Source organism: Capsicum annuum, chromosome 4 (genome assembly GCF_002878395.1).
Source record: "Capsicum annuum cultivar UCD-10X-F1 chromosome 4, UCD10Xv1.1, whole genome shotgun sequence".
Taxonomy (NCBI): domain Eukaryota; kingdom Viridiplantae; phylum Streptophyta; class Magnoliopsida; order Solanales; family Solanaceae; genus Capsicum; species Capsicum annuum.
The window spans coordinates 193,401,162-193,417,784 of NC_061114.1; positions in this window are offsets into that span (position 1 = coordinate 193,401,162).

The following is a 16,623-nucleotide window of genomic DNA, read 5'->3' on the forward strand; positions in this document are numbered from 1 at the left end:
TGGATATATCAATTTGCTTTTCCAACAGATGTGGCATCTGTTGCAACTTGCTAGTCATCTGTTTATTCAATTTAAGCCATAGATGGGCTAGGAAGAATAAGGTATGTGCAGATGGATGCACTATCATATGTGTTTGAGTTAAGAAGTATTACTGATAAGGTCACCGGGATAGCACACACAAAGTACAATGTTATTGTGAATGTAGTTTTTAACCGATTAGGCATTGATCATTCAAACAAGATCCTGCATTGTAAAGTTTGATGGGTTCGAATTGACAAGGTTGAGGGACTCATAAAGATGGTGCAGATACCCTATCTGAATTACTGAAGATTGTTGCATATGTTTATGCGTGTCAAGTTTTGAGAAGGGATTAATATTTGGTGTCATTACGGATAACCAATAGCAATTGGACTTAACTTTAAGTGTGCATTGTACTCTGAGAACACCTTCAAAGCCTCACACTGTATCAAACAAGGATGAAAAACCAATAGAAATTCCTCTGGCTAAATTTATATGGAAGGGTTGATCGAGAAGACTATTATATCCAGAAGGAGCCGAAGGAGAATGCCTGCAGGGAAAGGGGATTTGATGAAAGACTATATCATCTGAGAGCTAATTGAAGATGAGACATAGGGTAGAAAGTAAGACTTCTAGAAAATCTGGCCGATGAAATTATCTAAAAATAACATGAGAAATCTGAATCAAGTGCAAATATGAAAGTGTATCCGGCAATGTAAATTCGTCTGTTGTGTCTCTAAAAGAAAAATAATACAGATGGACACTTTTCTAGGGAGCTACGACTAGGTAGCATGGTCGGGATTATCACCTAGATAGAAAATAGTAGAAGTCCAAGAAAGCAGTCTTATGGGTATTGAGGGTTGAAATAATGTACAGTAAGTCTAGAAAACTTGCACCAACAACAACTACAATTAAAGTAAGGAATCTAACCAAAGTTGAAAATTTCTGAATTTTAAATTGCATCCCATGCCTTCTTGTTTGTGGTTACGATTAGGTCCACTACTGTTGACCTAATGGGAACCATAAACATGATTGAAAAGCAAATTGAGTATCATCACTTCCATAGAAATATGGTTATAATTGATTGTGTTTGATAGCCTTAGCATGTTTTCAATATTTCTTGGAGAATATCATAGGCTTGCTCTAGTTGGTGAATTTCGATAATTTTCAAGCTTGCATCCAGCTTGTTGATTTTGTATTCAAGCTTGTCGTTGCCATCTTTGAAGTTAGTTAAGAGTTCCTGATATCTTGTAAGCTCGATCAGGAACACTACCTTCAAAGTTGTGGCATTGAAGAAGTCCTTCAGAACAATTTATTTAGAAGCCTTAAAGGATACATAGAGGGTCGCTGTGTTTGTTTTAGGTCAAAATGTGTTGATTCACACTCAAGATATGGTCCTAATAGTTGAACAACATAATTTTATCGAGCGTTGCTCAATGCAGCTTGCTCAACCAATTTGATAAATTAATAAGCGACGAGTTACGCAGCGTGAGATCTAAACTGACTCTACCAAGCCGGTTTAAATCACACACTACGTAACTCCTTGCTTATTAATTTATCAAATTGGTTGAGCAAGTTGCATTGAGCAACGGTTGATAAAAGTGTGATGTTCAACAGTTGGGACCACATCTTGAGTGTCCATCAATATATTTTGACCTAAAACAAAAACAGCGACCCTTCGTGTATCCTTTAAGGCTTTTGAAGAGAGTGTTCTGAAGGCCTTCTAAAATGCCACAACTTTGAAGGATGTGCTCTTGATTGAGCTCACAAGATACCAGGAATTCTTGACCAACTTCGAAGATGGCAACAACTAGCTTGAATACAGAATAAGTAAGCCGGAGGCAAGCTTGAAAATTATTAGGATTCACGTACTACAGCAAGCCTCTGATCTTTTCCAAGAAATGTTGAAAGCATGCTAAGGCTATAAAACACAATGAATTATAACCACATTGCTATGGAAGTAATGATACTCAATTTTCCTTTCAATCACATTTATGGTTCCGATCAGGTCAACAACAGTGGACCTAATCGAAACCACAAACAAAAAGGCATGGGATGAAATTTAAAATTTAAAAATTGCTGCCTTCACTTAGATTCCTTAAACTGTAGTTGTTGTTGGCGCAAGTTTTCTAGACTTACTGTACATCATTTCAACCCTCGATACACGTATGACTGCTTTCTTGGACTTCTACTATTTTCTATCTAGGTGATAATCCCGACCATGCTACCTAGTCGTAGCTCCCTATAAAAGTGTCCATCTGCATTATTTTTCTTTTAGAGAGATAACAGATGAATTTACATTGCCGGATACACTTTCATATTATCACTTGATTCAGATTTATCATGTTGTTTTTAGATAATTTCATCAGCCAGATTTGTTAGCAGTCTTACTTTCTACCCTATGTCTCATCTTTAATTAGCTTTCAGATGATATAGTCTTTCGTAGACCATCCATTTTCCCTCGAAGGCATTCTCCTACCGCACCTAATGGCGTACAATGACCACCCCGAGCAAGCTAACCATATAAATTTAGGCTAGGGGAATAACTATATTAGTTTTCCATTCTTGTTGGATGCAGTGCTAGGCTTCGAAGACCTTCTCAGAGTCCAATGTACCCTAAAAGTTAGTCCAATTGCTATTGAATCTCTTTACAACGACACTAAAACTAGATCCCTTTACAATGCTTGACAAATAAACATGAGCAACAACCGACGTTAAATCTTAATAGGGTATCAGAACTATATTCATGTTCCCTCAGCCTTGTCAGTTCGAACCTACCAAACTTAACTGTAAAATTGCAGATATCTTGTTTGAATGATCTATGACTAATTAGTAAAAATAGCATTCACAAAATCAGAGTACTCTATGTCTGTTTCCATGATAACATTATCAGTAATACATATCTCCCATACATGAAGTGGTTCCATCTGTATACAGCTTACTTCTCTGAACCCATCTTTACTGCAGCCTCTTATGATGGTCGAGCAAAGGTTGATCAAATGTCAGTTCCTTATATCTACAATACTGTTCATTAGAAAGAACATTATTCATCTGTTCAACAGATGCAGAGTCTGTTGCATCAGATGTGGAGTCTATTGTAACAGATATAGAGTCTGTTGAAATAGATATGGAGTCTATTGCAACAGATTTGGAGTCTATTGCAACAGATTTAGAGTCTATTGGAATACATCAAACCAGCCTTACTGGTGGTTTGATTTGTTCCAACAGTTTCTCCATCTGTTGCAACATCAACAACAGCATAAACTACAAGGAAACAACAAATAAAAAACATCAACAACAAGAACAAAACAAAATTTGTTCCAACATTATCAACAACAAAGAAGCAATATCCTTTGTTCCACACCATCAACAACACCACATCATAACTTCCAACAACGCCAACCCCACCAACAGCATCAATAACAGCTCAAACAACAAAGAAATAAATAAAATACATATAAAAAAAATGATACTGCCAACAAGGCTTTTAAACTTCTCCCAACAGAATACTTTTTTTGCATATTGTAATAAAATTATTGATTCGTTTATTCAACACTTAAAAGTTTCTTCAATTTTTAAAAATAAATATCATATGGGTAAATGGTAATTAAATAAAAAACAGATGTAAATAGCTTGCAAAGAAGAAGATGAGAATGAAAGAGCAATAGTGAACCATACCTTAGTGTTAAAAGGAGGTCAAAACAACAATTTGAGTCGAGGAAAGATATGGATTGGTTTAGATTCGAAAGGATCTTTATGAGAAAGAGAAGAGAAAAGAGATAAAAGAGAAAAAAGGTTGTAAAACCCTAAGCTAAAGAGGAGAGAAAGAAAAAGATGAGAGATGAATAAAATAAATTTAGGACTGAAGCTTAGGAGATAAGATAATTCTAGATGTATGGTGTACGTAAACGTGGGTTTCAAAATTTATTAATTAATATAATTACTATTCATTAATAATTTGAGGGGCACGAGGAAGACTTAGTTTAGTTACATTGAAAAGACAAGATAAGACTACTCAATAAACACATTTTTGAGTTATCCACGAAAAAGAAACTCTTCATTTTTTACCGCATTTTGGAAGTAGTACTTACTACTTTATCTACTCGGACAGAAGCTTTCTTTAAAATTGAAAGAAAAGAAGATTTTCAAATAGATATGTCATCTGTTGCAATAGATAGCAATATCTATTTAAAAATCCTAACAACACAGTCATCTGTTACAATAGATACAAATATCTGTTTAAATAACCATTTTCATTTGATAATTAAATATGTCAACTGTTACAACAGATTTTAATATCTGTTTAAATATCTAAATAGCTCAGTAATCTGTGACGATAGATGCAAATGTCCATTTGATAATTAAATATCTGTTGGTATCTGTTCTAACAGATGACTAGTGACATTGAAAACACAAGATAAGACTACTCAATGAACACATTTTTGAGTTATCCAAGAAGAGTTTTTTTTTATTTTTTACCGTATTTTGTAGTACTTACTCTTACTAGGAACTCTTACTCGGATAGAAGCTTGCTTTAAAATTGAAAGAAAAAAAAGATTTTCAAATAGATAGATCATCTGTTACAACAGATACCAATATCTGTTTAAAAATTTCCAATAGCTCAGTCATCTGTCACAACAGATTCAAATGTCTATTTGATAATTAAATCAAATATTTCATCTGTTGCTACAAATGTGAATATCTGTTAGAAATTGTGTTCATCCCGACCAGGGTCATTGATTGATCACTCTGAGTTAACTTAATGTTAGGATTAACATCACCTACATTAATTTAGGTGGAAGTAGGTATGAATGAATGAGTTCATAGGTTCAACTACAACTTTAACTGAGTCTTGGCAATTGGCGTTGGTATTTCGTTAATATCGACCTGAGTCGTCGATCAATCTCATTAACTTAATGTTGAGATTAATATTACTTACATTGATTAAGGTGGAAGTAGGGATGAATGAATGAGCCCATAGGGTCAATTACAACTTTAACTGAGTTTTTGCAATTGGAGTTGGTATTGCGTTCATCTCGAAATGGGTCATCGATCGATCTCATTAACTTAATCTTGGGATTAAAATTACCTACATTGATTTAGGTGGAAGTAGGGATGAATGAATGAGCTCATAGGGTCAACTACAACTTCAACTAAGTCTTTGCAATTGGTGTTAGTATTGCATTCATCCCGACTCGGGTTGTCGATCGATCTCATTAACTTAATGTTGGGATTAATATTACCTACATTGATTTAGGTGGAATTAGGGATGAATAAATGAGCTAATAGGGACAACTACGACTTCAAATGAGTCTTTGCAATTGGCATTGGTATTGTGTTAATCCCGACCTGGTTTGTCTATCGATCTCATTAACTTAATGTTGGGATTAACATTACCTACATTAATTTAGGTTGAAGTAGGGATGAATGAATGAGCTCATAGGGTCAACTACAACTTCGACTAAGTCTTTGCAATTGGCATTGGTATTACGTTCATCCTGACCCTGGTCGTCGATCGATCTCATTAACTTAATGTTGGAATTAACATTACCTACATTGATTTAGGTGTAAGTAGGGATGAATGAATGAGTTCATAGGGTCAACTACAACTTTAACTGAGTCTTTGCAATTGGCGTTGGTATTTTGTTAATATCGACTTGAGTCGTCGATCGATCTCATTAACTTAATATTGAGATTAATATTACTTACATTGATTTAGGTAGAAGTAGGGATGAATGAATGAGCCCATAGGGTCAATTACAACTTTAACTGAGTATTTGCAATTGGCATTGGTATTGCGTTCATCTCGAAACGGGTCATCGATCAATCTCATTAACTTAATATTGGAATTAACATTACCTACATTGATTTAGGTAGAAGTAGGGAGGAATGAGTGATTTCATAGGGTCAACTACAACTTCAACTGAGACTTTGCAATTGGCGTTGGTATTGCGTTCATCCCGACCCGGGTCATCGATCAATCTCATTAACTTAATGTTGGGATTAATATTACCTACATTGATTTAGGTGGAATTAGGGATGAATGAATGAGCTCATAGGGTCAACTATGACTTCAACTGAGTCTTTGAAATTGACATTGGTATTGTGTTCATCCTGACCTGGGTCGTCGATCGATCTCATTAACTTAATATTGGGATTAACATTACCTAAATTAATTTATGTGGAAGTAGGGATGAATAAATGAGCTCATAGGGTCAACTATAACTTCAACTAAGTCTTTCCAATTGGCGTTGGTATTACGTTCATCTTGACCCGGGTCATCGATCGATCTCATTAACTTAATGTTGGAATTAACTTTACCTACATTGATTTAGGTGTAAGTGGGGATGAATGAATGAGCTCATAGGGTCAACTACAACTTTAACTGATTCTTTGCATTTGGCGTTGGTGTTGCATTAATCCCGACCCAGGTCGTCGATCGATCACATTAACTTAATGTTGGAATTAATGTTACCTACATTGATTTAGGTGGAAGTAGGGATGAATGAATGAGCCCATAGGGTCAATTACAACTTTAACTGAGTCTTTGCAATTGGCGTTGGTATTGCATTTATCCCGACCCGGGTCGTTGATCAATCTCATTAACTTAATGTTGGGATTAACATTACCTACATTGATTTAGGTGGAAGTAGGGATGAATGAATGAGCTCATAGGAACAACTACCACTTCAACTGAGTCTTTCCAATTGGCGTTGGTTTTGTGTTCATCCCGAACCGGGTCATCGATCAATCTCATTAACTTAATGTTGGGATTAACATTACCTACATTGATTAAAGTGGAAGTTGTGATAAATGAATGAGCTCATAGGGTCAACTACAACTTTAACTGAGTCTTTGCAATTGGCCTTGGTATTATGTTCATCCCGACTTGGGTCGTCGATCGTTCGCATTAACTTTATGTTGGGATTAAAATTACCTACATTGATTTAGGTGGAAGTACGTATGAATGAATGAGCTCATAGGGTCAATTACAACTTCAACTGAGTCTTTGTAATTGGCGTTGCTATTGCGTTCATCCCGACCTGGGTCGTCGATGGATCGCATTAACTTAATGTTATTAGCATTACCTTCATTGATTTAGGTGGAAGTAGGAATGAATGAATGAGCTCATAGGGTCAACTACAACTTCAACTAAGTCTTTGCAATTGGCGATGGGATTGCGTTTATCCGACCTTGGACGTCGATCGATCTCATTAAAATATTGTTGGGATTAACATTACCTATATTGATTTAGGTGGAAGTAGTGATACGAGAAAGACAACGGAAGCACGAAAATAAACACCAAAATCAGTCCACTAGCCAAGAAACTGAGGACCTCTTTTTGTGACCCCTCTCGGATTCCTTACCAATAAGAAGAATACAATTCGCGAGGGCATAATAACACCAAAACAGTAGCAACACAACAAGAACAAGATGAGCAATGGACTAATTTTGGATTCCACATTAACAACATAACACACGGTTACAACATCAACACTACTACATGATTACAAAGAAACAAAAGGATAGATAGTTAGACAAAGTTAATGTATAATCTTAAGAACCCAAGAGCCTATTCCACTCTTGGACCCTTAACACTACACACTACAAATACCTATCTCTTCGGAGATCACAAGAGAGACCTCAACCTCCTCTAGCACCCAATGTTCCAAGCATGAATCCAACACGAATGATTCCACACTCAAGTTGGAAATCATAGTTACAATGTTTCGTCCATAGGCCTATCTCACAAGAGAGAAATATTCTTCTTACAACTTTCAATATCAATAAACATCTAAGACTAAAACCTTAAGAGTTTCTATGTATAATGTATTACAAAATAGAATACAAAATGACCACAATACCCCTCAAGAGTGAGGTGCCCACAAGTGTAACTTAGGGGCTGTTTTTAGTGCATTTAGGCCCTCCTTCACACTTTACTAGCGCATTTCCTTGGGTAGATTCAATACTCACTAGTTGTCGTCCATCGTCGTGGTCATACTCATATCATCCTCCCCTTCTTAAAAAGGATTTGACCTCAAATTTGTACCTTGAAAATCAAAAGAAGACAAACAAGTACATATCCTCATGATATTAAGGGTTAGGGTAAGCAAAACTAACACATCAACATGCCATGCCAAGGAGGGACAAATTTTAAGTATAGCCACGGGTCCTTTGTTTTAATCAACTGAGTCTTTGTAATTGGTGTTGGTATTGCATTCATCTCGACCTAGGTCATCGATCAATGTTATTAACTTAATGTTCAGATTAACATTACCTACATTGATTTAGGTGGAAGTAGGAATGAATGAATTAGCTCATAGGGTCAACTACAACTTCAACTGAGTCTTTGCAATTGGCATTGGGATTGTGTTCATCCCGACCCTGGTCATCGATCAATCTCATTAACTTAATGTTGGGATTAACATTACCTATATTGATTTAGGTGGAAGTAGTTATACGATAAAGACAACGGATGCACGAAAATAAACACCAAAATCAGTCCACTAGCCAAGAAACTGAGGACCTCTTTTGGTGACCCCTCTTGGATTCGCTACCAACAAGAAGAATACAAGGCATAAGGGCATAATAACACCAAAACAGTAGCAACACAACAAGAACAATATGAACAATAGACTATTTTGGATTCCACATTAACAACACACACACACGGTTACAACATCAACACTACTACACGATTACAAAGAAATAAAAAGATAGATAGTTAGACAAAGTGAATGTTTAACTTAAGAACCCAAGAGCCTATTCCACTCTTGGACCCTTAACCCTACACACTACAAATACCTATCTCTTCGGTGAGCATAAGAAAGACCTCAACCTCCTATAGCATCCAACTTTCCAAGCATGACTCCAACACGAATGATTCCTTACTTAAGTTGGAAATCCTAGTTACAATGTTTCGGCTATAGGCCTATATCATAAGAGAGAAATGTTCTTAAAACTTTCAATATCAATAAACATCTTAGACTAAAAACCCTAAAAGGTTCTATATATAGTGTATTACCAAATAGAATACAAAATAACCACAATACCCCTCAAGGGTGAGGTGCCCATCAAGTGTAACTTAGGGACTGTTTTAGTGCATTTAGGCCCTTTTTCACACTTTAATTGTGCACTTCCTTGGATAGATTCAATACGCACTCGTTCTCGTCTATCCTCGTGGTCGTACTCGTATCACCCTCCCTTTCTTGAAAAGGATTTGACCTCGAATCCATACCTTGCAAATCAAGAGAAGACAAATAAGTACATATCCTCATGATATGAGTGTCAGCATTAGCAAAACTAACACATCAACATTCCATGCCGAGGAGGGACAACTTTGAAGTATAGCCACGGGTCCTTTGTTTTAATCATGAAAAGATTAGTATAATTGCTAAAAAGGAAGTGGATCAGACAAGCATCAATACAAAAGGAAAATAGGCTGAGAGCCTTTCCCACCATAAGATGGTACCGGGATCAAATTGAAAAATTAGCTAAGGCCCTAAGCCAAGGCTAGAACTTCCTTCCCCTAGAATGTCACTCCCACATTCACACACAAAAACATTTACATACACATGAACTCTATGAAAAAAATTAATCACAATGCTTTTACTACACAAGATGTTCAAAGAGTCATGCGTATTATCAAGATCAATTCTATAGACACCATTACTAACTTGCAAATTTTTAAGCACTACATTCACATGCTCAAGTAGTGAACTACATTTAAGAGTAAATTGATCATCATGAACACCAAGAGTACTCATTTCCAAGACTACACATTCCTTGCCCATAAGAGTACTATCATCTTCCAAGAAGAGATTTCCATCTTTAGGAGGAATGTTGTCACACCATAGTGGGTTAGCATATCAGCTATAGCCTTCAAGGTAAGATAAACCATCATTTTCACCACTAGGTTCATTAGGAGTGTTTATATCATCTACAAACAAAACATTAAACCTAAAAAGAACATGATCTATCTCACGGACAGATTGGGAATTAGCAAGTGTTTCACTCTCTATAAGTTCACTATCAAGTACCAAAGATGTTTCAATCTTCTCTTTACCTTCGTGTGGGATGGGGTAGCCCACCACTTCCTTCGGGAAGCTCTCGGCACAAGGTGTTTGGATAAGGAAAGTTTTGATTTTCTAGGATAAGTTTAGGTAACAATTGGCGTAGCCTTTTCATGTGCCATTTCATTTATTCAATATCATCATTGATGCGATCAAATGTGGCATCGAGATTAGTGGACGCCATGGTACCTAAAGCAAAAGACAACAACAAACAACAAAACAAACTTGTTAGTTCAAAATGCCTCACCACACTCTCACTCTCGGTTTTACCTCACACTTGGTTTCACAAGTTTTGAAAGTCAGCTTGTACTTTGTGAGTGATTTAGGGATGAGTCCATCTTTTCCCAAAATAGATTTTTATTTGAGTTGACTCAAAAGAAAAATTATTTATGGACTTAAACCAACAAGACACAATGAATTCACGAAAGAGAATAAAAGCACACAACAAACGCTAAACATAAATGAACGAACACAAAGACTAACTAACAATCTAGTAGATGAGTACTAGTTTGCCATTAGTATTGGAACCAACAAATGAAACAACGGAACAATAAAAAGAAACTAAGAAAATCTGAAATTTTAGCCAAAATTTGATGTGTAAATAGTAACTTGATGACATGGTAGCCACGTATTGGTTGCGGTTTCTAAGATTTTTATTTTTCAAAGTCCAAATCTTGACAAATTTTAATTTGGATTGGTGAAATTTGTTTTAAGGAGGGAGGAATAAGTCTTGGAGCCTTTTTTTCAAGTTTCTCATTTCAAGACTTGACTTTTGTAGTACTTTTTCTTAAAACATGGACCCTTGTTTCATGGGAAAGTGGTTGAGAAGTGACGTAAAGTCTTTAGTGTGTAGAAAAAGTCTTTGAGTCATAAGTACTACACCTTGAAACTTGGATCTATGTGTTGCAAGACTAACATAATACACACTCTTTCTCTACAACTTCTAAGATCAACAACCACTTTCTTTGTCAATAATATATGGAAATGGTGAAGAATACCAAGAACACAAACTTTGAGTCTTGAAGTTCTAAGGTTCAAGTTGGACCTCCCAAATAGCAACAACAACTTCCCAACTTAAATTGCACAACACAATATCCACAATACACGTTCAAAACTTGAACCAACAACATATCACACGTTCAAGTCTTGAACCCGCAACAATAATACCAACAACAATCAGCCACACTTTGTTCACATTAGCAACATCAACATTTCAAGCTCAAATCTAAGATATAGACTCAACGTGTTAGTGAGGAACAAAACTAACACTTAGAGACAACAAAGACAAGTAAAAATATTGTCCAAGACACAATAAAAATACAATTTTCGGCCAAGAACACTAAATGGACAGATTGCTCTTTTTTTTCTGGAATTTTCAGTTTTTCAACAACAATTTTTTTTTTGAATTTTCTAACAAGCAAGCCCAAGATTGATCTTGTAGGAACAAGATCAAGCCATGCTCTAACACCAAATGATATGAGAAAGACAATGGAACCACAAAAATAAACACCGAAATCAGTCTACTAGCCAAGAAACCAAGGACCTCTTTTGGTGACCTCTGTCGGATTCGCTACCAACAAGAAGAATACAAGGCACAAAGGCGTAATAACACCAAAATAGTAGCAACACAACAAAAACAAGATGAACAAAAGACTAATTTCGGATTCCACATTAATAACACAAACACATGGTTACAACATCAACACTACCACACGATTACAAAGACACAAAAGGATAGATAGTTAGACAAAGTGAAGGTATAATCTTAAGAACCCAAGAGCCTATTCCACTCTTGAACCCTTAACACTACACACTAAAAATACCTATCTCTTCGGTGATCACAAGAGAGACCTCAACCTCCTCTAGCACCCAACGTTCAAAGCATGAATCCAACATGAATGATTCTACACTCAAGTTGGAAATCCAAGAAACAATGTTTCGTCCATAGGCCTTTCTCATAAGAGAGAAATATTCTTCATACAACTTTCAATATCAATAAACATCTAAGACTAAAAACCCTAAGAGGTTCCATATATAGTGTATTATAAAATAGAATACAAAATGACCATAATACCCCTCAAGGGTGAGGTGCCCATCAAGTGTAACTTAGGGGCTGTTTTTAGTGCATTTAGGCACTCTTCCACACTTTACTTGTGCACTTCCTTGGACAGATTCACTACGCACTTGTTCTCGTCCCTCCTCGTGGTTGTACTCATACCATCCTCCCCTTTTTGAAAAGGATTTGACCTCAAATCCGTACCTTGTAAATCAAGAGAAGACAAATAAGTACACATCCTCATGATATGATGGGTTATGATTAGAAAAACTAACACATCAACATTCTATGCCGAGGTAGGACAAATTTTAAGTATAGCCACGGGTCCTTTGTTTTAATCAACTAAGTATTTATAATTAGCGTTGGTATTGTATTCATCCCAACCTGGGTCGTCGATCAATTTTATTAACTTAACGTTTGGATTAACATTACCTATATTGATTTAGGTAGAAGTAGGAATGAATGAATGAGCTCATAGGGTCAACTACAACTTCAACTAAGTCTTTGTAATTGGCGTTGGTATTACATTCATCCCGACCTGGGTCATTGATCGATTGTATTAACTTAACGTTGGGATTAATATTACCTACATTTATTTAGGTGGAAGTAGGGATGAATGAATGAGCTCATAGGGTCAACTACAACTTTAACTGAGTCTTTGTAATTGGCGTTGGTATTGCATTCATCCCGACCTAGGTCGTCGATTGATCTTATTAACTTAATGTTTGAATTAACATTACCTACATTGATTTAGGTGGAAGTAGGAATAAATGAATGAGCTCATAGGGTCAGCTACAACCTCAACTGAATCTTTGCAATTGGCGTTGTAATTGCATTCATCCCGATCCTGGTCGTCGATCGATCTCATTAACCTTATGTTGGGATTAACATTACCGATATTGATTTAGGTAGAAGTAGTGATATGAGAAAGGCAACGGATGCACAAAAATAAACACCAAAATCTATCCACTAGCCAAGAAACTGAGGACCTCTTTTGGTGACCCCTCTCGGATTCGCTACCAAAAAGAAGAATACAAGGCACAAGGGCGTAATAACACCAAATAAGTAGCAACACAACAAGAACAAGATAAAAAATAGAATAATTTCGTATTCCACATTAACCACACAAAAACACGATTACAACATCAACACTACTACACGATTACAAAGAAACAAAAGGATATAGTTACACAAAGTGAAGGTATAATCTTAAGAACCTAAGAGCCTATTCCACTCTTGGACCCTTAACACTACACACTTCAAATACTTATCTCTTCGGTCAGTACTAGAGAGACCTCAACCTTCTTGAGCACCCAACGTTCCAAGCATGAATCCAACAGGAATGATTCCGCACTCAAGTTGGAAATCCTAGTTATAATATTTTGGCCATAGGTCTATCTCACAAAAGAGAAATGTTCTTCTTTCAACTTTCAATATCAATAAACATCTAAGACTAAAATCCCTAAGAGGTTCTACATATCGTGTATTACAAAATAGAATACAAAATAACCACAATACCCCTCAAGGGTGAGGTGCCCATCAAGTGTAACTTAGGGGCTGTTTTTAGTGCATTTAGGCACTCTTCCACACTTTACTTGTGCACTTCCTTGGACAGATTCACTACGCACTTGTTCTCGTCCCTCCTCGTGGTTGTAATCGTACCATCCTCCCCTTCTTGAAAAGGATTTGACCTCGAATCTGTACCTTACAAATCAAGAGAAGACAAACAAGTACACATCCTTATGATATGAGGGGTTAGGTTTAGCAAAAATGACACATCAACCTGCCATGCCGAGGAGGGACAAATGTGAAGTATAGCCATGGGTCCTTTGTTTTAATCAATTGAGTCTTTGTAATTGGCGTTGGTATTGCGTTTATCCCGACCTGGGTCATCGATCGATCTTATTAACTTAATGTTCAGATTAACATTACCTACATTGATTTAGGTGGAAGTAGGAATAAATGAATGAGCTCATAGGGTCAGCTACAACCTCAACTGAGTCTTTTTAATTGGCGTTGGAATAGCATTCATCCCGATCCTGGTCATCGATCGATCTCATTAACCTAATGTTGGGATTAACATTATCGATATTGATTTAGGTAGAAGTAGTGATATGAGAAAGACAACGGATGCACAAAAATAAACACCAAAATCTATCCACTAGCCAAGAAACTGAGGACCTCTTTTGGTGACCCCTCTCGGATTCGCTACCAAAAAGAAGAATACAAGGCACAAGGGCGTAATAACACCAAATAAGTAGCAACACAACAAGAACAAGATGAAAAATAGAATAATTTCATATTCCACATTAACCACACAAAAACACGGTTACAACATCAACACTACTACACGATTACAAAGAAACAAAAGGATATATAGTTACACAAAGTGAAGGTATAATCTTAAGAACCTAAGAGCCTATTCCACTCTTGGACCCTTAACACTACACACTTCAAATACTTATCTCTTCGGTCAGTACTAGAGAGACCTCAACCTTCTTTAGCACCCAACGTTCCAAGCATGAATCCAACAGGAATGATTCCGCACTCAAGTTGGAAATCCTAGTTACAATATTTTGGCCATAGGTCTATCTCACAAGAGAGAAATGTTCTTCTTTCAACTTTCAATATCAATAAACATCTAAGACTAAAAACCCTAATAGGTTCTATATATAGTGTATTACAAAATAGAATACAAAATGACCACAATACCCCTCAAGGGTGAGGTTCCCATCAAGTGTAACTTAGGGGCTATTTTTAGTGTATTTAGGCTCTCTTTCACACTTTACTTATGCACTTTATTCGATAGATTCAATACGCACTCATTCTCATCCATCATCGTGGTCATACTCGTATCAAGTAGGGATGAATGAATGAGCTCATAAGGTCAACTACAATTTTAACTGAGTTTTTGCAATTGGCATTGGTATTGCGTTCATCCCGACCTGAGTCGTCGATCAATCTTATTAACTTAATATTGGGATTAATATACCCTACACTGATTTAGCTGGAAGTAGGGATGAATGAATGAGCTCATAGGGTCAACTATAACTTCAACTGAGTCTTTGCAATTGGTGTTGGTATTGTTTTCATCCCGACCCGGCTCGTCGATCGATCACACTAATGCTAAAATCGCTCTCATTAACTTAATATTTTAAAAACTAGTGCTCCCTCTATTTTGTTTTAGTTGGCCCTTTTTCTAAAAATATTTATTTCAATTTAGCTGTCCCTTTGATTAAATCAAGAGGATTTTATTATGTTCTTCCAATATTACCTTCAACATTAAATGATTAAACAAAGTGTATTTACTTAAATTCATATTTTGAATTCATAATTTATAGGATTATTTTAGTAAAATAAGCCTCTATTAAATAGTTTCTTAAGGGGTATGCCAAGTCAATAAGGGTCAACTAAAATGAAACGGAGGAGTATTTCCTTTGAAATTTTAAAAAATAATTAAGATCAATTCGGAACAAATTAACAATTTTAAAACTTATTATTCTTTTCCAAACTTACAAATCAACCCATACAAATCATCCATTTGCGGGAAAAACTTTTACTCATTTTAAATTTGAAGTTCTTGCTCCCCGCTCTCTCTCTCTCTCTCTCTCTCAATAATACAGACAACAACTACTCAACATATTGCTCAAGCCTTCAAAATAAAGCAGTTTTCTTCTCATTTTCGACCACATAGTTGTTATTTTCGACTTTATTCTCGCTTGTATCCGTCGTTTTCTCTATCTTCATAGGTAACAGTGTTCAAGAAGAGTTCTATATTTTTTATTTATTCTAAAAATTAGGACTTTTTAGTTAATGATGAAAAAGAAGACTTTAGTTGTATTATTTGCGAGAATGGGTTAACAATTTTGTATTTTGATGCTAAAAAGGTAGGAACCACCCGAGAAAATCCTAGTTTTTGTCTCAGTGTTTTGTTGACTATCGTGGTATTTTTGGATGGTGTTTGTGGTATTATTGGTGGATGTTGTTGTTGGTGTCGGTATTTGTGCTTTTGGTGATGTTATCGGCAATCTTGGTATTGGTATTGGTGGCATTGGTAGTGTTCTTGGTGGCATTGGTGGTGGTCTTGGTGTCATTGGTGGTGGCATTGGCTGTGGTGTTGGTGGTCCATCTGTTGCAATAGGTGGAATATCTATTAGGAGATATTAAATAGGTCTTCAAATAGATTCTCCATCTGTTCCAACTGATGGCTTATCCGTTGGAGTATTTTATTTTTGTAATGTGGCGTAGAATAATTTTTTGAAATTTATCTTAGCTTTTTTTTTAAAAATTATGCAGACATCAAATGGAATGTATTTTTATTTTTCTATTATTTGTAATTAAAAGATGTCTCCCAAAAGAAAAGAAACTAAAAGTGGATCAACTTCTGACCACCCAACAAAAATGGCTAGAGTAAAGATAGATTCGGAGGAACTTCCTGAACAATCTCAATTGGGGCAAAATGAAGTCGAGGAAAGT